At 36.8% G+C, this 27,850-nt stretch overlaps 1 protein-coding gene and 2 long non-coding RNA genes across 5 annotated transcripts in view; 2 read left to right on the top strand and 1 right to left on the bottom strand.

Moving 5' to 3' along the window:
- Window positions 1-7,650: 7,650 nt before the first annotated feature.
- Window positions 7,651-12,213, top strand: LOC125648448 (uncharacterized). Of its 2 annotated transcripts, XR_007360302.2 has the most exons (3): window positions 7,651-7,963; window positions 11,592-11,809; window positions 11,902-12,213. It is a non-coding gene; the product is annotated as an uncharacterized LOC125648448 (long non-coding RNA). The 2 variants fall into 2 exon arrangements; XR_008795801.1 differs by lacking the exon at window positions 7,651-7,963 and having other exon boundaries at window positions 11,331-11,809.
- Window positions 12,214-20,181: 7,968 nt separating this feature from the next.
- Window positions 20,182-25,508, bottom strand: LOC130046792 (uncharacterized). Its single transcript, XR_008795802.1, has 2 exons — window positions 25,248-25,508; window positions 20,182-20,748 (listed from the first exon to the last, which is right to left on the bottom strand). It is a non-coding gene; the product is annotated as an uncharacterized LOC130046792 (long non-coding RNA).
- LOC125648428 (beta-1,3-galactosyltransferase brn-like) overlaps window positions 24,605-27,850 on the top strand; it is a 13,842-nt gene continuing 10,596 nt past the window's right edge. Inside the window, exons 1-2 of one of the 2 annotated variants that reach the window (XM_048875541.2) lie at window positions 24,605-24,790; window positions 24,937-25,051. The gene's annotated coding sequence lies outside the window, so the exon portion shown is untranslated. The remainder of the gene's footprint in view (window positions 24,791-24,936; window positions 25,052-27,850) is intronic. The other variant, XM_048875540.2, reaches the window with a different exon arrangement.

The following is a 27,850-nucleotide window of genomic DNA, read 5'->3' on the forward strand; positions in this document are numbered from 1 at the left end:
CAAAACCATCGTCGTTAATAAAGACCGAGTTTTTCGACCGGTCGGTTTACCTCAGGTAAGTTTAGTTGGGGGCGGAGCTAATTTTAAGCAGGTGTGAAGCCCCGAGGGAAGAATGGTAGCTCGTGTATAGCTTCCTGAATACACGGGATGTTACCTGTGTTACCTGTATACGTTTTCGTAAGATAAATCATAAGTGCAATTATTTTTCTTGTTCATGTTATTCAAAATATTGATAAAAAAAAATTAAAGAATCAAAACATGTTAAAGCACGATAACTTTATTTTGTAATTAGGACGTTAGCCATTGAAAAATCAGGTTTGGATACCATGCTCGGACTTTACGAATAACACAGTCAGGCATGATGTCTCTCTTGTATCCGTGCGTCTACCAAACATACAGATTCCTACGAGAATCCCTTCGTACTGCGGCGGATTTTCTGGCGATATAACGATCATCGTCCCACACCCCACGATGACTCAACATAGTCCAGAATTTCTTATAAAGTTTTTTTCTGTTAGATTTATTTTTTCTGGACGGCACACCGGGATTTTCTGGCCACCAAAGTTGTCTGTGCGACTCGTCCATAACGCACGGCCTACACCAACAGTCGGGACATTCAGCTCTTCCGGCATTTCCCTCAATAGCTGGTCCAGGCGAAGAGGGTACTTCCTCAGATATAACTTCTTCTTCCTCGGCATCCCAATCCCAACCATTGTATGCAAAATGGGCCCATACAGCGGATAATTTCTCTTCTGATAGAGTTGCGGTTACTTTTGTTGCCATGTTTCGTCGTAAAATGACGCTGATAAAATTTCAACTGAATATAAACGGAATTTTAATGATGTATTTACTCATAATTAAAATTTTAATAATAATATATAAACACGACATTTCCAATGAGAGTCGGTACAGTCTCTTGAGCATAAATTCCATGTCCATGTAAATTATGTTCTAACCATCCATAATTTTCTATCGCACTTCTTCCTAAACACAACCCATCATAATTTATTATAATTGATGTAATTATATGTAAGATTTTCTACTCAATACATTATATTTTGTGACTATAGATGTAATACAAAGCCATAATTTTCTTATCAAAACTTTCTCTATTGAGCTGGCATACTACGCGGTAAACATCAAAAGATTTCACGGACGCCTCGATCGAGAGACGAGGTGGACAATGTATACACACGGATTAGTAACTAAATGTCCATCAATTTCTAGCATCCAATCTGAAGCTAAATTTCTCCTGATTGACAGGGGTTTACAGACCAGGTAAAATTGAAGGCGGTGCTTATTTCCTCGGTCTTTAAAGCTGACATGAATTAATAACTATGTACACCTTTCTCATCTTATCCGCCATATTTCTCTCAGGTAGTCTAATTTACTCTACCCGTATATACCCCAAATGTGATTGTCATACCTGAAATGCGGAGAAATCATTTGCCAATTACATACTGATAGAATGGAATAAGCAAAGAGCATAAAATCTATTATTTATATCAATTCTTGCAAAATATAGGTGCATGCCATATGCATAATATGTAATGCACATGGCATATTCGCCAAAAAAAAAAGAAAAAAAGAACCGTACCAAATACGGATGTCTACCCAACAGGTATCGGAGATGTGCACTTACCGAAAATATTAGATTCTCTTTATTCTGATAAATCCACGAAACAAAATGATAAACTCCATTTGTATCTCAACACGTTGTCATTCCCTTATACAGACTGTGACACACTTCACCCGTGCCAAACAGGGTGTCTTCAATCAGGGGAGATGTCAGAGTCGAAAATATTTCCTGTATTGAATGCTTGTCTGGTCGAGGTTTTGCAGTTTATAGAAATCGGGAATCTAATCAGATACACTGGTTGGATATATTGCGTGCACAATTCAAAATTGATCGATGATCATATACAAACCTGGATATACAAATAAGGGAATAATGATCGAAATATACACCTGTGTGAAAATGCGGGTATTACATTTGCAATCCATAATAAACAATTGAGTACACAAAGACACATATAAAAGGAAATGTATAAACGAAAATATAGTTTTATTGTCTCTTTGGGAACCATATAATTATCTACGGTCTCTGTATGTCCATAATCATTGATTGAACAGGTGAGAGAGAGAGAGAGAGAGAGAGAGAGAGAGAGAGAGAGAGAGAGAGGAGAGAGCATCCTACTTCGATGTACAATATATCATTTCACAGAAGGAAAGAAAATTGATCACTGATATAAATGTAAGCTTACAAGCATTAAAAATTTCCAGCTATTTGAAAATTTGTGATTGACAATATATTGGAAACATACAGGAGTTGATGCTTATAATTGAATTCATTACAAATTTAAAAAAAAAAATATTAGTTTGAACTATGCATGTAGAAAATACTGACTTTGTATGTTAGAATAACGGAAAAAATTAAATTGTCAAAAAAGTGGGGAGAGCAGACCAGCCTCCCTGCCCACCCCAACCCCCTGTATACGTGCCTGAAACAACATATCAATTCGTGTTGAAAGAAAGGTGCATATCTGCATTTTATTAAATTCCAAAGGAGCTCCAATTTATGTGTTCCCCTATTAATTATTTTGTATGCAAGACTCGTTCCCGAATTTAGAATCATGCTTTCAGTCAGAGCAGAAATGAATTCATTTTGAAGTACATCTAGTTTGAATACAAATTTGGGGTTCCTTCTTTTAATTTCATCAGACTCATTAGAACCCCCTCCCCCAAACTATGCAGCTTTGTTTTTATTGATATCTAAATCGGTATATGAATCCGGATATAAATTATATAATGTTTTTTCGTGATCATATAGATATTGATACTAATAATGAAAAAGGAAAAGGTTTATACTTTTGCCTTTTGCATATCCTACTAATGCATTACTGTGTCATATCAAATAAAACCCCAACACGAATTTTACTGATTTATGAATACTACAATGTAACATCTTATCGAATACATATGAATTTGAAATTTCGAAGTACAGCGGTATGTCTATTTTCAGTGTATATCCATTGCGCCAGATCTACGAAATGAAAATATTTATGAATAATTTACACCCAAGCCTGAAAGTAATCATTATGGCATGTTACAGAAACGTTAAAACACACATATGATATAGTCCTGCAATGCATGTATTTATGCATTCGTGAATGAAGTTCCTACGCTTAAAAATACCTTGGTCTTTATGCATTTTGTTTTGTGATTTTGGTTTACCATTCCTTACACTATGTAAAAGAAGGAAAACTTGGTAAAGGGTGCAATTCTACATCATACAATTAGCATACATTCATGTGTTGCAAAGCAAAATATAAATGTAATAACCAGACATGTATCATCGTCATCTTTCATGGGGGGGGGGGGGGGGGGGGGGGGGGTACAACAGGAAGAAGAAAAATGGAAATTTGGATTCTTCAAAATTTCTTGCCATTCAAAATAATAATTAAAAAAGATGAACGAAAACAGCAATAAAATAAAACAAAAAATCCAAACAAATCAAGATGTTTTGTCCGATGTTCAAAGTCCTAATGTGGGGGTGAAGGATCTTTTACTTTGAATGCCTCAATAATGTCCCACTACACTTCATTTTCTTCATTCGTTTAGGGTGGGATGGGGTGGTAAGAGTCCTCTACTATGAGTGCCTCATAATATCTTCATTTTCTTAATTGGTGGTGGTGTGTGTCTTCTACTATTATATCGGAACTTTCAAGCTGGGGTCAAGTGTTAATTGTTTATTGTAAGTTTGAGCACTACATGGAGTTCCAAATCGTGATTTCATTTCTTCTTTATGTCCTATAAATTAGTATCGGAGATGTACGTGTTACCTGTCGAAGCTACCCGCACAGGTAAATCGAAGACACTGATGTGAAGTGAAGCGTAGTAAAACTCGTTCCCTTATATACCATGTGAACCCCGATACATATAACAATAGAATATCCAACTAATATGGCGGATTAGCAGAGAAATATGGCGGACATATAGAATTATACTATATTTATTAATTCATGTCAGCTTTAAAGGATTGAATTTTTCAGTCGCTCTGAGACAGTGTGCGGTGTAATTTTGAGAGCATCCAGAATTTCTAGATATGTCAGACATGGATTTCGAAAACTGGTACGCTTTGACAGGCTTCGCTGTGAACCACACCTTCTCTTTGTGGAGACGACATTGCAGCTTTGGAACAGTGATTGAATAATGATGTGGCATTGGGGTCTGTGACATGAAGAAGTTGAGTACATTCGCTTATCCTGTGGAGCATCAGATGTGTCGAAACCACCCTGCCAATTCTTTTGCTTGGTTTCATGGGAAATCACCACATACTCTCTGTCATTCTCATCATATAAAAACTCAAATGAGTTTGTCATCAGCTGTTGATGAAACTCAAGCCCCCGTGAAACAAAATGGATCGAATGACACAAAATGGATCGAAAGGTCGTACCAGACCCGATAACGCAAAATGACAGGATTATCAATAGTGGAAAGGTAGTCGGAGATTTTCAGCAAGTCACTACTGTTAACAACTGCTTTGTGCTGTGTAGGCCGAGATAATCCAGATTTCATATTTTGCTTCAATATGCCATCGAGGATGGCATTTGCTGATTTGAAATTTCTATCTCTAACAAAGTCAAAATCTCGACCAATATCATTCAGATGTCTGTAGAGAGCTGATGTTGTGGATTTTAGTGTGTTTTTGTGACACTCCGATGTCTGTAGAGAGCTGATGTTGTGGATTTTAGTGTGTTTTTGTGACACTCAGATGTCTGTAGAGAGCTGATGTTGTGGATTTTAGTGTGTTTTTGTGACACTCAGATGTCTGTAGAGAGCTGATGTTGTGGATTTTAGTGTGTTTTTGTGACACTCTTGAGGTTGTTCGCCCTTCTTGTGGTCAAATTTAGGCTGGACTTCAGCATAGAAGTGTCTCAACAGGCCAACGAGTTCCTCTTTTTCAACTTTATGCAGGTTAGAGTCAGTATTAAACTTTTCCATGCTCCAATCTGGAAATTGATTTTGAATTGTTTAGTTCGGGGTGTTCTTTCAGTTATTGTTTTATATGTTTAATTATTCTTTAAGTATTCGTTAGCGAGACAGAGAAATTTTATTTCATTTATTTTAACGAGTGCATACATTGTACAGTGTTTGTTATTAGTGCTGCTATTCATAATTGTATCACGTTACCTTGGAAAATCTTGACACCCCGCTTTGTTTTGCTCTTTGTACCCTTGGATTGACGACCACTCTCGATTCCTTTGAATTCCTCCTCAGAGATTGTTTTGAATCTTGGATTGGAAACTATGACGGTGTGTGTGTGTGTGTGTGTGTGTGTGTGTGTGTGTGGGTTATGTTCAGTTTCTAGTGTCTTGGCCAATTCTCTAAGTGCCTCATCATTGGATGTAGAAGCATTTATGATTTCACAAATATTCTGACAATTTTCATCCTCAAAGTTATTAAACAGAGAAAGAAGAGTTTCTTCATCAAAATCAGGTTTCATAACTTCACATTCAGGTCTGTCTTGAAAAATATCATCGAAAGTACCAATATCAAAATTTCCTCCATTGAAATCCATTTTCAGAAATTGCATAAGCAGACGTGTACGCGCGTGTGTTATGTTTTTCCTTCAAATAATCATATATTTTTTTTCATTTTGTATAATTAATTGTTTATTTATCATTTATTTTAAATATGTTAATGTTTTTGTTGAATGAATTTATTTGGATCGATAGAGTTGTTAAGTTGTTCTTTTCAGGATTCCCAATCTATAAAAAAAATCTATTAATAGATCATTCAGGGGAATCCCCAACATTCCATTAGAAAGCACTTCCGGCCGGTCATTTTTTTTTAATCGTTGGAACACGATAGTCCAATGATTTTTCAACCAATGAAAAGGCGTGTAAACATGTAAAATTAAGTGATAACGCTAGCCGTGAAATAGTTTCTGAACTATCTCACCCTACAAACTCCCCGTCGAGGCCTCATTACGTCACCTACGAATAGACCTCTCCTATGTGACGCACCACAATATACAGATTTGTATATTGTGAGTCCGCGATTATCACGCAGACAAATTACATTAAAGAAGTAGTTCGCAGTTAAAAGTTTGAAGATATTAATATTAAGAGTATTAATATAAAAGTATGGATTTTATTTTAAACATAAAATGATCAAAAGATCATTAAAAAGTAGGGAGACTCTGTTCAAATTATTGTGTAAAATAATAAACTTGATGTTTACGTTCTTGTTTTGAAAGTTGTTTACGTTTGACGTTATGTTTTTTCGTCATTCTACAGTGACGTCACAGTATACGCGGCCTAAGAAATCGCTATCCCATAATGCCTAAGTGGAAGAGTTTGGTTTGTGAGCAAACGAACTCTGGTGGAAGTTTGTCTCACCCTAGGGAAATAATCTCGAAACTATTTACCGGATGCTATATTTTCCCGCGTTTTCTTTTCTGTGACGTCGAAGTCTGATAACTCTAATTACTTTACCACTCGGATCACCTCGGTCTGACACAGGTAAAGTCCACTTTGGTATAATGAAACACCTATTTACTGACTATTTGGACCATAGCAATTTTATTATCCTCCTCGACAGTAACTATTTCCCTCGGCTGCGCCTTGGGAAATAGTTGCTGTCTTGGGGGACAATAAACAATAAAAATGTTGTTTTGAAATATAAAAGCTGAGGACGAGTCTGAAAAGCAACGATAGCTGGTTCCTCGCCACCTTGCATTATATGAGTATTCCCTTGTTTCTATAAAATGAGTTTCTTGTAATATATCTAAATCTTGTAACCAATCATACAATGTATTACGCTTATTATAGTCATTCAAACCTCTAGCATTTAAAGAGAAGAATTTTAACAAAGGACTTACGGTCATTTAAGGGCTAGTGTTCTAATACCTTAATCACTGTCCATGTCTGACCTATAGTCTCCATCATCAGTGGTCAGGTTGTCACGTAACCTTTTGTTATTACCATCTTTCAACTGGCTAACAAAAGTCGTGATCTCCTGCTGCTTGTTTCTGGATGATTTTCGGGCTGGTTGCCTAGGTACAGAGTAGCTTCGTGGTTTTTTCATTTGTTTTTTAGCGACAGTCTTAATGATTTTACCAAGCTTGTTTAAGCCCTGTAATGGGATAGCGCTTACACTATCCCACTTCTGACACCAAAAATTGTAATGGGATAGCGCTTACACTATCCCTCTTCTGACACCAAAAATTTGTAATGATAAAATAGATAAAGATGTAGACTTGGCAAATGAAACACAAAGATTAAAATAACTTGAGATGATGGTTTATTCAGAGTATTGATAAATTAATACCATTATTTACAATAAGAGAAAAATTTCACAATCTTATAAATATTATCTCAGATGAAAAAAAAACCCACCAAAAATATATAATAGCTTAGAAAAATGCTGCAGATATCCCCTAAGATTATACTAGAAATAAATAAGTTAAAGAAATAGATTCTTGAAGAAGGGAAATTCAAAAATAAGATCGATTAATTAATAAATGAATCAGAGACAAAACCTACGTCTAATCAAAAATCTGAAAAATGTCCAAGTCCCCGTCAACCGACGCTGACGAGCTTATATAGTCCCGTTTAGGCCGTTACTAAACGGTCCGTTACAATACAACGGAATCCGTTCTAAATCAACGGATAAACGGACCGTTGAAAATCAACGGAAAATAGTTCTGATAACTATTAACAAGAAAACATTACGTTATTTTCATAAAACATATTAAAATAATACAAGTTTAATTCATTTGTAAATGTAAAATAAATTAATTACCTTAAAACTCATTATTCTTTCTATCCGTGAATGCAAGAATATCTCTTGGCGGATCAAAGAAGTAAAGCGGAAATAGACCATAATGCAATGCGCCGACATTAAAAATAGAACGAAACCTGTCTGCAGCCTAACAACATGTGTTTACAAGAAACAGGTAAAATAACAATGAATACGTAACGAGATTAAATCCCTGAATAGATTAAGCATACATTATAATATCTGTGCAAGTATTCCAATAAAAGACATCGTAAATATTTGAGACATTCAATGTATTTTTCACACGTGTGGGTGTACTTTCACTTTGTCTACGATCGTATGTTCCAAAACAATACAAAGCAGTAGCACACTGCCGCTAAATATTAACATGCTCAAAAATATTCATCTTTAGCAAAGATAAATTACTCGTAAGGGCTACACTAGTAAATACAATATTCATTAAAATTGTAACAGACAAAACTTTATAGCCCGGTCACGCCTTTGGGCGTGTATTTAGTGTGGCAGCTTCATCCACCCCCCCCCCCCCCCCCCTCCAAATCGTCCTGTGTAGCTTCTACCACAGTTGTGTTAGGGTCTAGCTTTTGTACTGTATCTCTGAAAGATTTCACCTGCTTGAATTTCGCTTCAATAATTGTTGTCATGACCTCAACTTTCTCTGTTTCCCAAGACGAATTAGTCTTCATGACATCACCAATGCGCTTTGCTTCTAAAGCATTAGATGTGGAACGAATACGATCAGCCGCTGATATACCGCCATTCCGTATTGTGAGCTGGAAGGCATGCTCTGTGGAAATTTGAAAGTACATTTTCGTGCCCTCGAAAAGCAACTACGTTTTCTTGGGTTTCGTAGAATTCACAACCAACGAAACCGGGCTCATGCCCAGCTTTCTCACAGACTTTATAGCACTTACCATTCGGACAATTTCGAGCAAAATGACCGGATTTCCAACATTTCTGACACTTAACCTCAGGTTTTGAGATGTTCTGGCCATAATGATAGATACGGCATTTTCCCCCGACACAATATCCTGTTCTAGGCAGAGTGACACCTCTGGTAATGGCGAAATGTAAATGAAGCGATTTCCATTTTGCACGCTTGTCATTTTACCCGTAACTGGATTTCTAATATTTTCATATCTCAATTCGCTTTTAAGTTCTTTGTTGAATTGCTTTAACATGCCAATGATTTCGGCATCCTGAACTGAAAGTGGAACTCTAACATCCAACTTTTGATACAATACATATATATGTATAGGCAAGGAAGGGGACCAATAAGGCTATCATTTTCCATTCTCAGTCGGGGGCTATACGGGTACTACCTGGGGCCTCCCAAGGGTGGGGCCACTTTTCATACCTCTCTAATAATTGACTATAAAGTATTGGAATAAACAAAACTGATAAATGACCAGAGAACAATCAAGTCAAACACATAGAACTCTATCAGGGGTCATATAGGCCTTTAAAGACAAGTGAGCTCATCTAAAAGTTCATGATTTTACATCATGTAGGGTCATGATGGAGGCTAATGACAATTAAATCTTTGAAGAGTCCACTAATCGATCATATAGATAAGAAAGGGGAACCCCTAGAGCTATCATTTCCCACCCTCAGTTTGGGGTTGTAGGGGTACCACTTAGGGTCTCCCAAGGGTGGGGCTACTTTTCAGACCTGTCTTATAATTGACTAAAGGGTGTTGAAATAAAACAAAACTGATAAACGACTGGAGAACAATGATGTCAAACACAAACAATCCTTGAAGGGGTCATATAGGCAACTTAATCTTTGAAGAGTCCACTAAACGATCATATAGGTAAGAAAGGGGACCCCTAGAGCTATCATTTCCCACCCTAAGTTTGTGGCTGTAGGAGTTCCAACTGGGGCCTCCCAAGGGTGGGACCACTTTTTAGATCTCTCTAATAATTGACTAAAGGGTATTGGAATATAACAAGATTGATTAACGACTAGAGAACAATGATGTCAAACACATACAACCCTTGTAAGAGCATATTGGCCTTTAAGGGTTGCGCAAGGCTACACAGCCTACACTCACAGGGGCTCAGTTGTCAGATATTGAAGTTTTGTATTATTTGTTCCCGAATAATAAATTGAAGTTTTGCATGATTTGTGTCCGAATAATAGATTATATAAATAAAATCCACCACCAAAATCCGCTTTTTTCGAGGTTTTAAAAAAGGTGTATCATGTGTACATTAAAAAAAGTAAAGGGACGACACTCGCCATCTTGGATTTCTGGGGGGCCCTCGATTCACGGCTTGTTTTTAACAATTTCTACTCTCTGCCTACCGGTTTCTTGCGAGATCTATGTTGGAAAAAGATCCAACGACTTTTCCCTATCGTCTACTTATGTCTACATGCCGTATTAAAGATCCAGTGACCCGAAACATCCTCGATACCTGCCCCTACTTATCGAAAGCAACGGAAGTTTGCATCGAGTGACACGACGCCTACCGGAGTTCTCCATATAATCACTGGGGTGTTCCGAATGTATACAATAAATCTACAGAAGTCTAAGTTGAAATAAGCACTTAATTTAAATTGAATTGAGTAAACGAATGTTTTCCACGGAAGAACAAAGAATTCAGACAATGTCGTAGCATAGTAAGCTGTAAATAGTAAACCATGTAATTTATGGGAGAGATTTTATATACCAGTAACTGAATGATTCTCATTAGATTAACTTACGCACAAAGTACCACATGATCAAAAGAACACCTGTTTATCCACACATTGCAATATAAATATCAAATTGAAGGCCGATATACCATACAAGTATTGTAAGTGTATTGTTGTTAATTCATCATAGAAGGCATGGGGGTGGGGGTGGGGGTGGGGGTCATGCAAACCTCCCCCTTCCCCCATTTCAACTTATCTTGACCAATTATATGTAAATCCACTTTTTCCCTATCATTAAGGGAAATTGATTAAGAGTAATCTCGCCCCCCCCCCCCCCCCTTATGGGTTGTCTTTCTCCTGCTTTAGCCTTTTAGGAAGAAAAATAAAGATACCCCTCCCCCATTTAGAATCATTCTATGGGTCCGATATGCAAAACTGTACACTGTGTGCATTGTTTATTTTCAAAGTTTTAAAGAATGTTACAATTCAACTTAAATACGACGTGCAAGAACTTTATTCAAAATAACGAAACAAAATTCTATAATATTTTAGGCTTCTCCAAAATATAAGTAAATGTGAAAATGGAAACATCCCATTGTCAGCAGCTTGGCCGTTTATCAATAAATTGTGACCATTTCTGTTATTTTTGCGGTGTTGATTTCTCTGGACTTACCGTATGCATTCGGAACACCCCAGTGATTATATGGAGAACTCCGGTAGGCGTCGTGTCACTCGATGCAAACTTCCGTTGCTTTCGATAAGTAGGGGCAGGTATCGAGGATGTTTCGGGTCACTGGATCTTTAATACGGCATGTAGACATAAGTAGACGATAGGGAAAAGTCGTTGGATCTTTTTCCAACATAGATCTCGCAAGAAACCGGTAGGCAGAGAGTAGAAATTGTTAAAAACAAGCCGTGAATCGAGGGCCCCCCAGAAATCCAAGATGGCGAGTGTCGTCCCTTTACTTTTTTTAATGTACACATGATACACCCTTTTTAAAACCTCGAAAAAAGCGGATTTTGGTGGTGGATTTTATTTATATAATCTATTATTCGGACACAAATCATGCAAAACTTCAATTTATTATTCGGGAACAAATAATACAAAACTTCAATATCTGACAACCGAGCCCCTGTGGCTACACTTACAGCTGTGATGCGCTTTCACTTTTGAAAGTTGAAGACGCAGTTGTTGAAGACCGGCTTTGAAAGATATACTGTGGACATTACGGAGTTAACAGAAGGAACATGAAGAACAGGGCGGCAGTCGTCAGATGTAGGCAAATCATTTATAGACAGGACAGAGGACGCAGCTCATATGACTATCCTGAAAGAACTGACATCGCAGAGAATGTGGAAGTGCACGAGTGTAAGGGGCGGTTTTGATTGGGATTTGTAATTGTTGACAAACATGAGCTCGCTGAACGCTAATTCTGTTGACTCGTAAATTTTCTGTAATAGGTTTTCAACGACGTCTCGACGCCCCGACATAAACTTGGAAACTGACATCAACTCATGGCTGCTGTGGCACGGAGGCAGTATGGTGTGTAGGTCTTAATGCACTTTGACGACTTATCGGCCATTAATCCTGTGAATGACCTTTTTGCTAAAGCCCAATGTCATCGTCTAGTAGTACGTACAATTCCGCATCACCGATGACCAGGGTGAAATTGTAGCAGACGAAATTTTAGACATATATTGATAAGACATTGTTTTATCAATTATTGATGCAACTCCACTGCCTGGAATACAAATAAAATCATAAATACATTTTGTGATGTTGATTTCATCTATTGATAGACTTCTGTAATAAGCGAGAGCGATTGCTAGATGTGTATTGCCTTAGTAAAAGTAGTACCCGTTACCTACTTTTAACAAATGTTCATACGCACAGCCATGGCCTCTCTTGACCCCGTAGTGGATTTATACACTGATAAATACGTATTGCTCGTAATAGTGTTGTATAGGAGTAAACAGTTGGAAATGTTGATATAACGAGATAAGTAACGTGTTATAACGAGTAAGACTCCCCCCCCCCCCCCCTTTTCAAAATGAGCCCAGCCGGCTTTCGTAGTAATTAGCCATTAGCCTAAACATTTTTGTCAACATATCGATATATGATTTTAGCAAATTTTTATATGTTTGATTAGTCGTTATTTAAAGTGCATTTTCCGGTTCTCAAAACCCGTATGTTAGACTCTCAGCCGACACTTGAGTAGATGACACGTACACAAATCGTTAACGAACCACATTCAAACATCTTCTATTGCCTAACTTCCTCTTAGAGATGTATGTACAGACCAATCAATGTACACAAAGCGATTTAGTCTCTCATCGTCCAGGTATTAAGCAATGTAATTCGAAATATGCAAGGTCTGCATGTCAGGAATCGCTGTCTCACTAGCAACACATGCGATATAACAGTTATATGTATTTCATTACACATTCGATATACTAGTTATATGTACTACATTACACATGCGATATACCAGTAAATTACATGTGAACTAAAGTTAAAGCATATCATTTGTTAATTACACTATATAATACAAATACGATATACCAGTAAATTGCATGTGAACTAATTAATAGTTATAGCATATCATTTGTTAATTACACTATATAATACAAATACGACATACCAGTAAATTACATGTGAACTAAAGTTATAGCATATTATTTGTTAATTACACTATAATACATAATATTTTGTATATATAAATATAATTTGTTTCTGTTAAAAACAAATGTCTCCCCAGTTCCCCAAATTGAAAGTGCTCCAAATTACACCCCTCCCCTTAATGTACTGCATGGTATGGAGGCGAAAACAAGAGCAGGAACATGGGCATTAGGACTGCACTTTGTGCATGGAAGGAAAATATGAAGCAAAAAATTCAACATCGATGTGACCAATGTCATTGTTGTATATGATACATAATGTATATGATACAACAATAATGATTATTATGCTGAAGTACCAGTACGATAGTAAAATACCCCTGTACATAAAAAAAAAACCCTATTAAACAATCCTCTTTGATCCACTGTAAATTTACAGAAAAATATTAGATCCCCGAGTCGGAACAATACAAACATCATTAAATGACAGGATAATGAGATATTGCACAAAATTTCAAGGCTATCCGATAAACTATATAGGAGGTTCACAAGCTAATTTACACCTTCCACCCCTCAAAGATCCACTGTAACTTTAAGGATAACAATTGGATCTTCCTGTTCCGACAATATACACATTTGCAAATGGCAATGAAACATACAAAGTTCGAAGTCTATTGGATATTAGCCAGATAGGAGAAGTGTTCACAAGCTATTTTACATCCTCCCCCCTTAGATCCACTATAAATTTCAAGGAAAATAATTAGATCCTCATGTCCTGACAATATGCACATTTACGGATAGCAAAGAGTTATTGTACCAAGTTTCAAGTCTATCCTATAAGACATACACAAGGAAATGCGTTCACAAGATTTTGTCACAGACCGACGAACAGAAAGTACAAAAAAATAATATGTCTCCCCATGGAAGAGGATAAGTAGAATGTCATGTCATAGGCATAGCTGGCGCAGGATTAATCCGAGATTCCTCTGACTCTTACCCCCGCTTTTATTCTCCCCCGCACATGTCACAATATAAAAGTGGGGATAAGAGTCAGAGGAATCTTGAATTAGCTCAGGATCTGTGAGGACTATTTCAATATCTATAGGAGGATTTTTTTTTTTTTAATTTAGAGTACCTACAAATTGTCATGATCACTTTAGTATGAATTTTATGCAAGATTTATTTAACTACACCACAAATATTTACACCGCGTCCAACGGAGCATTTGGGGTGTTAACTATGCGACCACCTGGGTGTTGATTTTTCACCGCTGCGGCAGCGGACAAGGAGAGTTTCTTTCCAATTTTAACAAAAGGATCCATTGTCTGATTAAATCTATTACTGCACGGAAGAAAGGCATAATAAGGGCTTCTTAAACTAACGACAAAGTAGATGTATGCCTTGCAGTTTTTGCAAACACCTTCGCCCAATTTGAGAATCCAGCTCAAAAAACCAAACATCACCCGATTTGCGTCGATTAGCTGGATTCTCCGTTGGACGCGGTGATTAAAGCTGTATGGTCCGAATTACAATATTTTTTTCCCATCTCGTAAAAACGCTATTAAATCATCGCACGTATGTAGTTATGAGACTGTACGACATATCATAAATTATTTCACCTGTTTTAACCCAAATAATTTGATTTTAAATCGATGTTTACAAATAACCGCGTCACTCTGCCATTTCAAGTGACAGTCACGTGACCAGTTCAAACTTTCAGATCATCGGTGGTCTTATCTGTGTAAAGCTGTGTATTTTGTTATAACAGTACCGTACCATAAGTTTAATAGAAATAAGAATATCAAATACCTCTTAGTAATTCGTTGTTTTACGCTCTTTCAGCCTTAAAACTAGACAGTTGCGTATGAGTTAATACATCATGTTGGGATTCCCCTGACGGGCGTGGGTCTATTTATAGACGTCTATTATGGGATGATTTATATATGTAGCCACTATATTTACTTTCTAAATAATATTCGCACTGTTTTCTTTTACATGTAGATGTTTTCAAGCATGTAATTAAGGGAAAGTTAATAACTTTATGAAGTAATTAATTTGCTTTAAAGTAATTATGTACAAAAATAATACATGAACATCGGGTCATACAGCTTTAAGTCAAAATGACATGTAAACATTTTACTGTAGAGTGGAATCAGCCCTGCTGATGTGGCAGAGTCATTTCTTATCTAATATGCATATATTGCATTCATATATGCATGTATGCATTGTTATTATTTCATTTTAATGTCAATGTTATGTGTATTGAATTATATAATCCTTCAATGGATCTGCAATTCAATATTCGGTCAAGCATAACAATTAGTGAGTTCTGAGTGCCTGAGGTGCCTAATTATGTTTTGGCCAAGTTGTCCATAAATCTTTTAATTTCATTGGTGTTTTAGTTTTGTGTCTTGCGTTTTTATTGGTTTTGGGATTTTCCCCCTCCAAAAGTTCTTTGTGTCAGTTCATTCTTTGTCTGAAATTTGAAGTGACCAGTCCATAGATCAGTATATTAGTTTTGACTTTACATAGACCTGATAGTACTACCTGAGACTGACTTTTCCTCTTAATCGGTAAGTTACCAAGTTTATTACTAATGATAATATACTTCTAATATATATCTAAAATGGTAAATCATATAATTTTGCATTAATATTAATTTCCTATGCACTTCAGCCTGAGTAAAAGTATATAGTGAGAGAGAATAATTTATTTTAACTATAAAGTGCAAATACCTGTAGTTCATGATCAATTGTCTCACTATGATGAATCTTAATTAATGGTCATATTTTTATGATAATTGCATTAGCAGCTAGTTGTAAGTTATTTGATTAACTTGCAGGTTTGAACTTTATATGGTGACATTTATTTATCACATTGGCAGTTCACCATTGTATATATTGGCCTATTCCTATAGAATGGTATGTTTGAGCATTTTGAGTTACTGACTTAAACATTTCTCATAGTGTATATTTTATATCAAAGTAGTAACTGTAATGTTTATATTATGATAAGCATAAGTGTACAGTAAAGATTTTATCCATAGGCAAGAGTAAATATTGGGAGATGCATTTGTGTATTTAATGTTACATGTATAGCACTTTGTGTAAGACAAAGTTATCTCCCTTGAAGTATGTAACTATTGCTACCATTAATTGTATATCAATTAGTCTGTAAAAGTAATATTGTGTAGCAGGCATGGCGTTCGTATAGTCTGTACTTCGCGTTGTGCTTGTTTTATTTTATTTTGATAGCGGTGACTTCGAAACGACCCAACTACACTATGATTAGAAACTTGAAAATAAATTCAAATAGAAATGAAAATAAGATAAACTAGATGCTGTCATGAGACAGTAATACCCGCACGTAAGTGTTTGCCTTTAAATGTACTCTCTGTCCAAATGGCGGATCCAGAGGGGAATCCGGGGATTGGCACCCCCCCCCCCCCTTTCTGTGGGACATCTTTGTAGTGTTTTTTTTTTTTTTTTTTTTTTTTTAAATATGATACTGCTAATATTTGTAGGCAATTATTTTTAATGTACAAGTTGAATAAAATATTAACTAGCACTGGGTGATACACGCATATTTATTTTGATCGATTCATTTTTTTTCCTTCTTTTTTTGGATTCCTGGACCCCCCCCCCTTTTGTTTTTTATATCGCTGAATCCTATAATGTTTAACTAGTAAAGAAGCCACAGTGTGATTTGGCTACGTCATTGCATTCTCAGTTCCAAAAGGGGATGAAGAAGTTGACTCAGTAATTTGACAACTAGGCCTAACGCTATTAAAACAAAGTACGTACTTAAAGCCAAACCTCGATATACCAAATCTTCAAAACATGACTGAATTCATCGTTTAAACTTATATTTTCACTACATACCGTTTCGACTGCCAACCAGAGAGAGAGAGAGAGAGAGAGAGAGGGGGGGGGGGGAGTCAATAACTCGAACTTCTTTCCCATTTCAAAAGAAAGAAATTGCGTTGTCAATAAAACCGACGGGGCTCATATTACTTCGCATTGGGATGGTTTTAAAGGGCAAGTGACTGTAATCGCAAATGAAAGTTCCTAGCAGAAACAACACATAAGACATGGGCGGATCCAGAAGGGGGGGGGGGTGGGGGTCCAGGGCGTCTGGACCCCCCCCACCCTTTTGGAGAACCAAAAAGTTTAAGAAATATTCAATTTTAACGAGACTTTGAGTCCAAATGATATGAACGGTAGATACTTACATGCATATGTACTACTAATTGCTTCATTCAAATTTATCAACACTATTATAATTATCATTCAACTCTTGGATAAATAAGACAACACACTGATAATATATTTACGATATTTTCGTCAGATGCAAGTATCGCTTTTAAAAAGAATTCTTAAAAAGTACAATTGTATATATGTAACATAAAAAAAAATTGTTTAAGAAGTAGACAATTTGAAAGTGAAAAGGAAGTGCCAGGAAATGTTCAGAATGCAGGACAGAATGCAGGAGTTGCACCATTTACCCTACAGCTTCTGGGGGCCTAGGCCGCCCCCAGCCTACTGGGAGTACCCCCCCCCTCTCTCTCTCTCTCTCTCTCTCATTTCTTTGCGATATCAGAAATAGATAGCGGATAGACGTTGTGAAAAGAATGCTGGACCCCCCCCCCCCTCCACTTAAAAAATTCCTACATCCGCTTCTGTACAAGATATACTTCACAAGAGATAGAATCCGACAGTAACTCGAAAATCCAGGTTTTCTGCAACTCGTCGTAGTTACTTCAGTGTGTAATTTTTACGACAAGTTTAATTTTTAGTGAATTACATTCTCAAACAAATGTGATAAAAGTTGATGATCAGACATCGTCATATTCCACTTTTCCCCTCTCTAAATATAACTATGATCATTTGACCCAGCTGACGTTTTTCTGAGCAAAATATTTACGAAGGTAATGTGACCAGGGATAAATACTAGATGATATAAAGAGAAGAAAGAATGGAGTTTGAATGATATCAATGTTGTTTATTTGTGTTTGAAAGCATGATGGTGATCATTGTACATTGATAAAGTGGCTTTTTATAGGATCCGAAACAGTGACATGTGAGAAAGTTGGTTGGCGGGGATTTCTACTTTCACTTTTGAGGATGCAGTAAACGGACGACAGGAGGGGAAGCTGCGCATTTCCTCGTTGGATGATTTGTGTACATGTGTGGACGTGGATGTCATTTCAGTGAGTTCACTTGGATTTGAGAGGCTGAGCAAAGGCACAAAGAAATTGTTTCCTGAGTATAGAGTCTGAACCGAGGATATTGCATCATTCCTGATCAGGCAAGTCTGGCTTGTTCATTTATTTGATTTATTTATTTTTTTTGGAATTATTTTTTATTCATTTATTGGTTTACAATATTACAGAAAGTGAAACGTACATGTTTAACTATTTCTGTGTATCATGTATGTGTATTTGTTTTAATTTTTAATTTTCTTTGAAAGGGGGGGGGGGGACGCTGTTATCAGTTTGTGTAGAGTGTCAGTTTTGTGTATTACTTAAAGATCAGTACCAGTGTCCTACTGTTGAACATTGGGCAGATATGTAAATTGGCACTTGGTTGGTTTATGCAGTCCTCCCTGACATTGACAGGGTTTTCCCATGGAGACTGTTTTCCAAGTTATGCGTAGAGTGTCAGTCATCTATCTGTGTCTCGCAAGTACTTGGTGCAGACAGCTATCATGCTGAATCCCGTGAAGGGAGGGGATATAGACTTCCTTTGGAATGACGTACATACTCAATGTTGCGTCGCTTGTGGAGACCCACATCTTGAAGAGTGACCTTGACTTTTGACCTTGACCCCATTTTTAAAGGTCAACCACCTAAGACTTTGTGGAGGAGAAAGTGATCTTGACCTTTGACCTTGACCCACTTTCAAGGTCATTCAAGGTCAACAATTCTAGAATATCATGTGACTACTCCTAAAGATGTAGATGGAGCTTTATGATAGAAAACGTCATTTTTCGGCCCCTATTTGCCCCCTGGGGCCAATATGAAAATTCCAAAACCTTATTGCACATCTACAGGACATTACTATTCAGCTCCTAGAATATCATGTGACTGCTCCTACAGATGTAGATGGAGTTTAAGTGACAAGCTTTATGTTAGAAAATGTCATTTTTCAGGCCCTATTTGCCCCCTGGGGCCAATATGAACATTCTGAAACCCTATTGCACATCTACAGGACTTTGCTATTCAGCTCCTAGAATATCATTTGGATTGCGCTGTAAATGTGGACACAGTTTTAGTGACAACAACCGGGACAGACAGACGGACGGACGGACCGGGATAAAAACAATATACCCGAACTTTCTTTAGAAAGTGCGGGTATAATAACACTATACGAATTTATTACCAGTATGAATGTGACAAATACAAACTCCTAAATCCTAGAACTTAGCCTATAAAATCAAGACATTCTCCCAACCCAAAGGTAATATGATAATATAGTAAGAAAAAATGAGCAAAGAAGACGGACAAAACGTAATTCCAAAATAGGAAGAATGGAAGGAGAAGTGTAGCTAGCAAGGCCAGCTTTCTCGCTTCCCCGAATAGTAAGCTGCATGGCTTTTATATAGCAAATTAAACAATAGAAACTGTCATTAAAGTTATTGGCTAAAAGATAAAGTGGGTGTGGTCAAATACAACGGGTGAATAATTTACATCGGGATCGAAATCCAGGAGTAAAAGTAAAACCCAAACTACCACATTCCTCTCCCCCAACTTTAAGTTAACGCTCCCAAAATTTACCTGTGTCGCGATCAATGATAAGCTGCTGGTCAATCAAACTTTTAACAATAGGGCTTAGGTTGATTGACGTTTGCGGATACCGTGGTCTACAGCTACCTAAGAAAGATGTTTTGATAACAATCATGGCTAATGATGACTGACAGTCTTCAGATCTCGAGGAAAGCCCCAGTATACCTGAGTTTTGATAGCATTGACTCGCACCTAGAATATTTTAATTTCTAACGTCCCCTATACAATGCAATTTATCATCGTATTTTCTCTCTCCATCTTTATACATGTATTATAGATTAAACAATCAGAAATCAAACAATGATAATAATAATAAAAAAAGAAACAAACATAAGTTATTGGAATATTTTCTATTAATGATTTATTGTGGCTTTATATTTTTAGGTAAATAACATTGACCATGGATAAGCTCCGCCCACATTCAGTGATCCGTGGAGCAACCGTACGGTGTTTTTTTTTTTTTTTTTTTTTTTTTGGTCTATACTATACATTTGACTAAAAGCTAGGATATAGAAATAAAAAAATAAATCCCTCTTCCCCCATAGAAAACAATGGTATACATTGTACAAAAGATGAATGAATGTCCAGTATACGTAATATACAAAAGTTCACTTCAAAGAAGAGTTCATATAACGAAAAGTTCATCACAAAGGCGGGTAACGTAACAGTTCTTCTCGGTTAGTATCAACGCATTGACTTCACCAGAATGCCAGGAGCGCGAAAACAGGAATAGTTCACAACACTGTCACATCACGTTCACTGATTTCGGTTCTTTTGTTCAAATACTCCGAAGATCATGAATTACGGACATCCCACAGAGTTGAAAACCATGTGTTCCATGCATCAATCTCTGGCTTCCGTTTGTAACTGTCATCCATATCCCACCAGAAACTGAAAAAAATAATCTGAAAGCATATTTAGCAAGAGTACTAAGTATATGGAAAAGTAAACATAAGCAATATCACAATTACTGGTAAATGAAGAAATAAGAAAATTAAAAAAAAAAAAAAAGTTAATAGAGTAAATTTACGCGGTTTATAATAATTTCGTGTCCCAGATTTGTCATTCAGATGACAGGGGACAGAAACTATTGGCCTAATCTTACCAAGATTACGCGCTTTTAATAAAGGTAGTAAATTTTAAATAAAAAGAACACAAACTGTGTGTACACACACACACACACACACACACACACACACACACACGTAAGTGTAGCATGCGCATAAAGTACGATCAAGCAGTTCATCGTACACCTGGGTAACATAACCCGTATGACTACTTCAATAAGTCAAAATCTGAACCTATTCCTTTCGGAAATTCCGGTCTACAGTAAGGGTGCAATACCAACGACTCCACTGCATAGCAGACCGAATGAGTGCTTGTGCACTGGCGCTTTACCAAAGAACAAGTTCAACAAGTCGCGTAAGACAGTAGTTGACATGATTTCTGGTCGTTTCGGCCTTTTTTCAGTTCGGCCCCAAGTTTTTTCGGCAGTTAGTAGTTTCGGCCTAATGTCGTTTCGGCCCTAGTCGTTTTGGCCTCACTTTTAAATACCTTTGTAATACCAAAATATTAAGTCTTTTTTCTCATCTTACTATATCAAAATTGATATTTCTTTCTTGTGTAAACTGTTATATATGTCTATGGTGTAAACAAGGAAGTCCACACCATCAAAGAAAATGATATGCCATTTACAGATTACATAAGCTTGCATTTTAAAAGCAACTAGTTCTAATTGTAACGGGGACCGTTACATATGTTCCCCAAACCTTCCCCAATTAAAAAGTGATGTCATTGTAAACCTATGGCAAAAAATCATTTTATTTTAGCCTTTAATTATATGTAGTACGTTCAATATGGTCATTTCAGTACCAAGAAGTGAAAGAAACCGTTGCACGTGCATACACGCGCACGCGTGTGTGATTCCGCACTTTTGTTGATGTCATTCAACAGGCATTTGTATCATATACCCACAGTGTGAATTTCATAACGTTTCCATCAAATATAAGGAAGTTATAGCGATTTTAAAATCGTCCAATCAGAATTCAGCACACGTGCTGAGCAGTAATTTTAACCACGGCAATTTGTAAGGAGTACCAAGACACATCTAAACCCCTTATATCAATAGAATTTGATGAAAAACTCCAAACTGCACTCAAAACTACACTCAGTTGAACCCCCTATCGACCCGTACTCAAAACTACACTCAGTTGAACCCCCTATCGACCCGTACTCAAAACTGCACTCAGTTGAACCCCCTATCGAGCTGCCTTATACTACTATCATCGCAAACCACGGCTTATTGTTTCATTCTATTTCACAAACGTTTGTGAAATAGAATGAAACAATAACCCGTGGTTTGCGACGATTGTTTCATATACGATATCGATCATTAACATTTTTCTAATTTCTATATTGAATCATTTTTAATTTAGATGCATTAAAATAATGAAGGCACTACTGAATCTAAAACATCGCGAGCCGCGTGCGCGCGCGCGAGAGAAAGAGAGAGAGAGAGAGAGAGAGAGAGAGAGAGAGAGAAATCATTGAATATTTGAAACCCTTACAAATAGTATTACAAAATTCCACAGCAAATGTTGTTGGGTATCCTATGTCCTTGAATTGAAAATTGATGCACAGCTAATTGTGTGGTCAATAACTAATTTACAAAACGGAAGAATTGGAGATACACTGTACATCATAACGGTCATGTACAACAATTTTGCAACACATTTCCATGCGTAAAAGTGTGAACTCAGCTTCCCGGGAGGCCGTGACCGAATTTCAAGCATTGAAGCATGCGGACCTCGTGTATTACAATCAAGTTTTTAGTTCTCCAAGTCAGTTTAGTATGGTTAGATAATTTTCCATGATACTTGAGTCATTAATATTCATCTAAACTTGAAAATAAGATTTTACAACACTTCAGTGTGAAATTTATCGTTTATCATTAGCGTGCCACACCTACTGTGACATGGGACATCCGTTTTTAAGGCCATCTCCGAGGACCCGTGACATTCACACCTTATGCCGAGGGTTTGGCGATGGAATTGTGACTACCTGTTTTAACGACCTAGGTCTGTCGCGGCCGGGATTCGAACCCTGACCGTCCGCATACAGGGCGCGAACACTCTACCTATAGACCAACTCAGCGGTGGTAATGCTATTGATACTAAATTCTGATTATAAATATTAAAAAAAAGAGCAGGTGTCCTTTACCAAAATTGTAAATTTCATGATCCAAGGAGAGGGTTTTAGTGCCGGGTGGGACCAAAATTATTATGGTGACCATTGTTTTTTACAACATCATATAAAGTTTATTTTTGAACATGTTGAAAAGTTTCAGGACATTGTTTCCAATCCACATTTGTTATTTCCTTACAGGAAATATATAATTTTAGTTGTGCGAAAATAAAGAATAACGCATGGATATTTTTTTTTTTTTTTTTTTTTTACTGTTGTTCCTCCTCATTAATATTACAGACAGAATTCATGAAGTCAGCTTAGCGCTTTTCAGTACTTTGATTATACGATCTCCACGGGCGGATTCAGGAACTGCGGTTATGGGGGGCGCCACTTTATGAGGCAGGGGATCTGGGGCCGCCTTGAGGCCCCCAGTGAGCCGAGGGCGAAGCTCTGGTGGGGGCCCAGGGGGCGAAGCCCCCGGAAGCTCCTGGATTTTACAGATTTTATAGGGCTTGAAATATGTCTCCTATTTATAGTCATTTGTACTATTTTCTATAATTTTTTATAAGGTAAAATTGTTAAAATGATGCAAATTTTAAGAGTTTTTGGAAAAAATTAAGTTCTCCCAATAAAGCAATTCAAGAAATCAAAAGATTATGCCATTTATTTCTCCGGGAAAGAAATAAATTGTTGCTTTTTTAATCGTTTATTACATTTTTTCTAAACAAGATACCACGATTTACCTTAAATTTGAAAATTACCTTAAATTCCGTCACTGATCTCACGTTGGGTATCAGGGACTAACTTTTTAGACAAGGCAGTCTTCTTGTGTATTCGAAATACCGTGTCCACGGACCATTTTACACCGTGTGTTGGGGAATACTCGTGGTCTCAATCTACTGTAGATTTTATTATCAACATTATGGTATTCACCCATTCATTCATTCATGAACCTAACATACACTAACTACGCAAATAACATATCAGTTTACAGTGTACAGTACCTGGCCATGAGTCATAATTGTTTATTTTTTCACTAAATATATTTCATTGAAAAAATGCCTTTTTGAATAAGCTTAGTGTTAAATTACATAGCTAATTTTTATAGATATACTAACAAAAAATACACAATTGTTTGTAGTTTCTTCACATGATTTCAAAGTGATTCTTAATATCTATAGGTTTTGCGGTGAAATCACATGTCAAATGCTAATTGAAATTTTACGGCACAAATTTGTTAAGAAATAATTATATTTTAAGGTTAAAAAGTTTGCCTTGATGATTTGCTTAGCATCATGGAAAAGAAAATTTGAACAATTTTGCATATATTTCATAATCTTTTCTAACACTAGGCCTACCTCCAATTATTTCCTCATAATACAAAATTTTCTCTTCATTAAAGTCTCAAAAGCTTACACTCGAACAGCTTCCATTCAACAAACAACAATAGCATAAATTCGATACACATCTATATTAACAAAAACAACATCACATTGTCGTGTATTTTGTCGCTTACGAAACTTGGGCCGAAACGACTAGGTATCGAAGGCCGAAACGACAAGAGGCCGAAAAAACTTGAGGCCGAACGAACCTTCATTTGCGGTTACGGAAACCTGGGTTAGATAAAATGTACAACAGTTTTGTATCCCTCAGTAATGATTTTCAAAGTGATTTACCTTTCTAAGTAAAAATCATTTCATTAATCAAGTATTTTTTAATAATAATTACAAAGTGATTCGGAAGGCAATGATCCGGAACTGGGTAAAAGACTGTATTAGCTTCTACTTTCGGTTTCATTAAGACAGCCATTTTATTGGCAAGTTTTTACATTTGATGTTAAATTTTAATTCATAGTAAAGTATAACTGCATAAGTTATTGTTTGCCAGAAAAAAAATCTTTTACTTAGGACACCACGTACCACGGCAATCAAGGCAGGATAAATCAGCTCACTGTGTCCGTATTACCCGCAGGGGTCCTGTGTATTACCAGGCAGAACCAGAATCAGGTCTGAAGTTTTACAGGTTGGGAACACTTCCCCTATAGCGAGATATTCTCGCTAAAACGCGATTATCCCTCTCTAGCGAGAATAAATATATTGCGTACAACAGAGAAAAACACCCGCGGAGTACATCTTTTCGTGATTCACGTGAAAAGAAGAAAAAGTGCTAAAATGTTTGATACTTCTGCAAATATATGAATCAAAACAAAAACACTCACGATGTGTATTGGATTTCAGACTGCTTCCCTCTTACGCAGCAACTTTGATATGCAATTTCATTACTATGTTGTCAATTTCATAGAAACAATTCGCATCATGTTGAGTGCGTGTCGCACTTATTCAGCGTTGCACGGGATTTGCCATTATTTTCAATAAAGACGCCAAAACTCCTGTTTATGGTAATGTTTATTTCTCGCTAAAGAGGGATAATCGCGTTTTAGCGAGAATATCTCGCTATAGGGGAAGTGTTCCCAACCTGTTTTATGCATACAAATGTACCACAGGAGTTTGAAATTTTATGAATAAAGTCAATAAAATTCACTTGATTGACCAAGCCATGAGCTATGCGAACGCATAACTCATGGCTTGGTCAATCAAGTGAATTTTATTGACTTTATTCATAAAATTTCAAACTCCTGTGAATATAGATACAAATCAGAGACATATATAACAGAAGTAAGGAATTTCTTCGGCGGCATGTTTTCCGCTTAAAATGTATGATGGTCCCACCCGATAAATCATTAATTCTGTTACACTGGAAGGGAGAAATATATATTTCCGATAGCCATGGTCCGTATAGCCCTAATTAGTTACATTCCTCCCTCCTTAATTTGTCTTCGCCCCTGAAGAAACACAACACAACCCAGATTCTTTTCGCCCCTGGCAGGACAACCTGTAGTGCAGGGGGTGGTCAAGGGCACCAACTGTAGAATATAGGAGAGAGGAGAAAATCTTTGGCTGGACCGGGAATCGAACCGGGAACCCCTACAATACTAGTCAGGTGCTCTAACTAATTGGCTACCCAGGCCAATATCTATGGTCTGTATAGTTCCAACCACCACACCCCTCCCTCGTTAAAGGTGTCACACCGGTAATTATTTTCATTATATCATTAAAAATCAGTTTACAGAATTAATGCGGAATAACGCAGTCGGAAATGTTCTATGTTACCTATCTCATCTGCCAACACCGGAAAAACAATACCCTATGCTGCATTTTCGAGAAAGAAATACCCGCAAACAAGACTACCCTCAAATCCACGTGTTTTCCACATGTGTGGAAACAGCGGGAGTGCACCTCAGCAAATAGTTCCTTTGTATACACTTGGTTATTTCTTCAAATTACACAAAATTTCCTAATCAGGGGTATGGAACTACAATTGATTGGACAATTACCGGTGTGATACCTAAATGTCTTCGTCCTCGAAGACACAATCCAGATTCTTTTTGCTCCTGGCAGGACTTTCACCTGCAAGTCCAGGGGTGGTCAATGGCACCAAATGTAACAGGAAGGCATTGTCGCTAGTGGCCAGATAGCTCAGTTGGTAGAGCACCTGACTAGAGATTCAGGGGGCCCGGTTTCAAATCCCGGTCTGGTCCGTTGCATTTTCTCCCTTCCTGTTACAATTCCAATTTATTCAAGGAATGAATTTAATTCTGGGGCTTATTTTACGAGTAAAATCTGGTTTGGGTCGGTTTACGCCTTTTTATAATCCGCGAATATGTCCCAGAATTAAAGTCCTTCCTTATAATTTAATGCAAGTGAGAAAGGTACTAACCTTTGTTTATCAAAATGTACATAAATTTGGAAAAATTCAAGTCAACTGAGCCGTGCGCGCGATGATTCACTTAACAACAACGACGAAACTGTGAAGGCAGCCATATTTAATCTTAGTTCTACGAAGGTGAAGTTTGTCATGACAGAAAATATGTGTAGGCTATGCATGCCCTTTAAAGGTTGACTTTGAAGTCACTCATCTCCAACAGATTGAGAAAATACGGGAAATTGCATTGTTTAGGCCTACCCAAAATAAATCTTCAAATATCAGAAAATGCAATAATTTGCAGCTTTTAACCCTGTGCAAACTTCTACTACATGAAAACTTATCATTGCATGCATCGTTGTCGCTAGTAGTAAATCCGACATAAGAAAATATGTATAAGCAAGTGACAAATCGTGATCCACATGTCAATGTGACTGACATCATGTGATAAGATGTGATGTATGATTTTTTGTTTACTTTGTTGAAAGGCATTTCAAGCAATAAAACACACATCCCCCCCCCCTTTCCCCTGTGAGAAATGTATTTCAAAATGAACAAAGCATTGCTTACTTGGTAAATCATTAATTTGAATATATTATCTTTGTTTTGATCTATTATTCGACCATCATGCAGAGAAAGATTACACGTCAGTGATTTGCGTACAAGTAGATACTAATTGACAATGAGAAAACAGTATGTGTATTAAACCGAAGTATCTTTTTGTGCATGTTGACTTTCTATTCCATAGAAGGCTCAAAACAGTGCTGCAATGTAAATTTAGAGAGAGAAAAAATAGTTCTGGCAGCTGGTTGTCAAGGGGGTGTGTCCCCATATCAAACCAGGTTATACAAAAATAACATGTGTTCCTCAATTGCAATTTGACCAATCAGAGACTAGAATACAATAAGAATTGAATTTTTCAAATTTAATGGTTTGATAAGTTGATGTTGATTGAAGTTTATTTCACTCCGTATCATATATTGAAATGTATGTTTTGAAATTTTTTAATGATCAACAGATATTATAATTATTCTCTACACTTCCATGAGCTTCAATTTC

Source organism: Ostrea edulis, chromosome 6, assembly GCF_947568905.1.
Source record: "Ostrea edulis chromosome 6, xbOstEdul1.1, whole genome shotgun sequence".
Classification (NCBI taxonomy): Eukaryota; Metazoa; Mollusca; class Bivalvia; order Ostreida; family Ostreidae; genus Ostrea; species Ostrea edulis.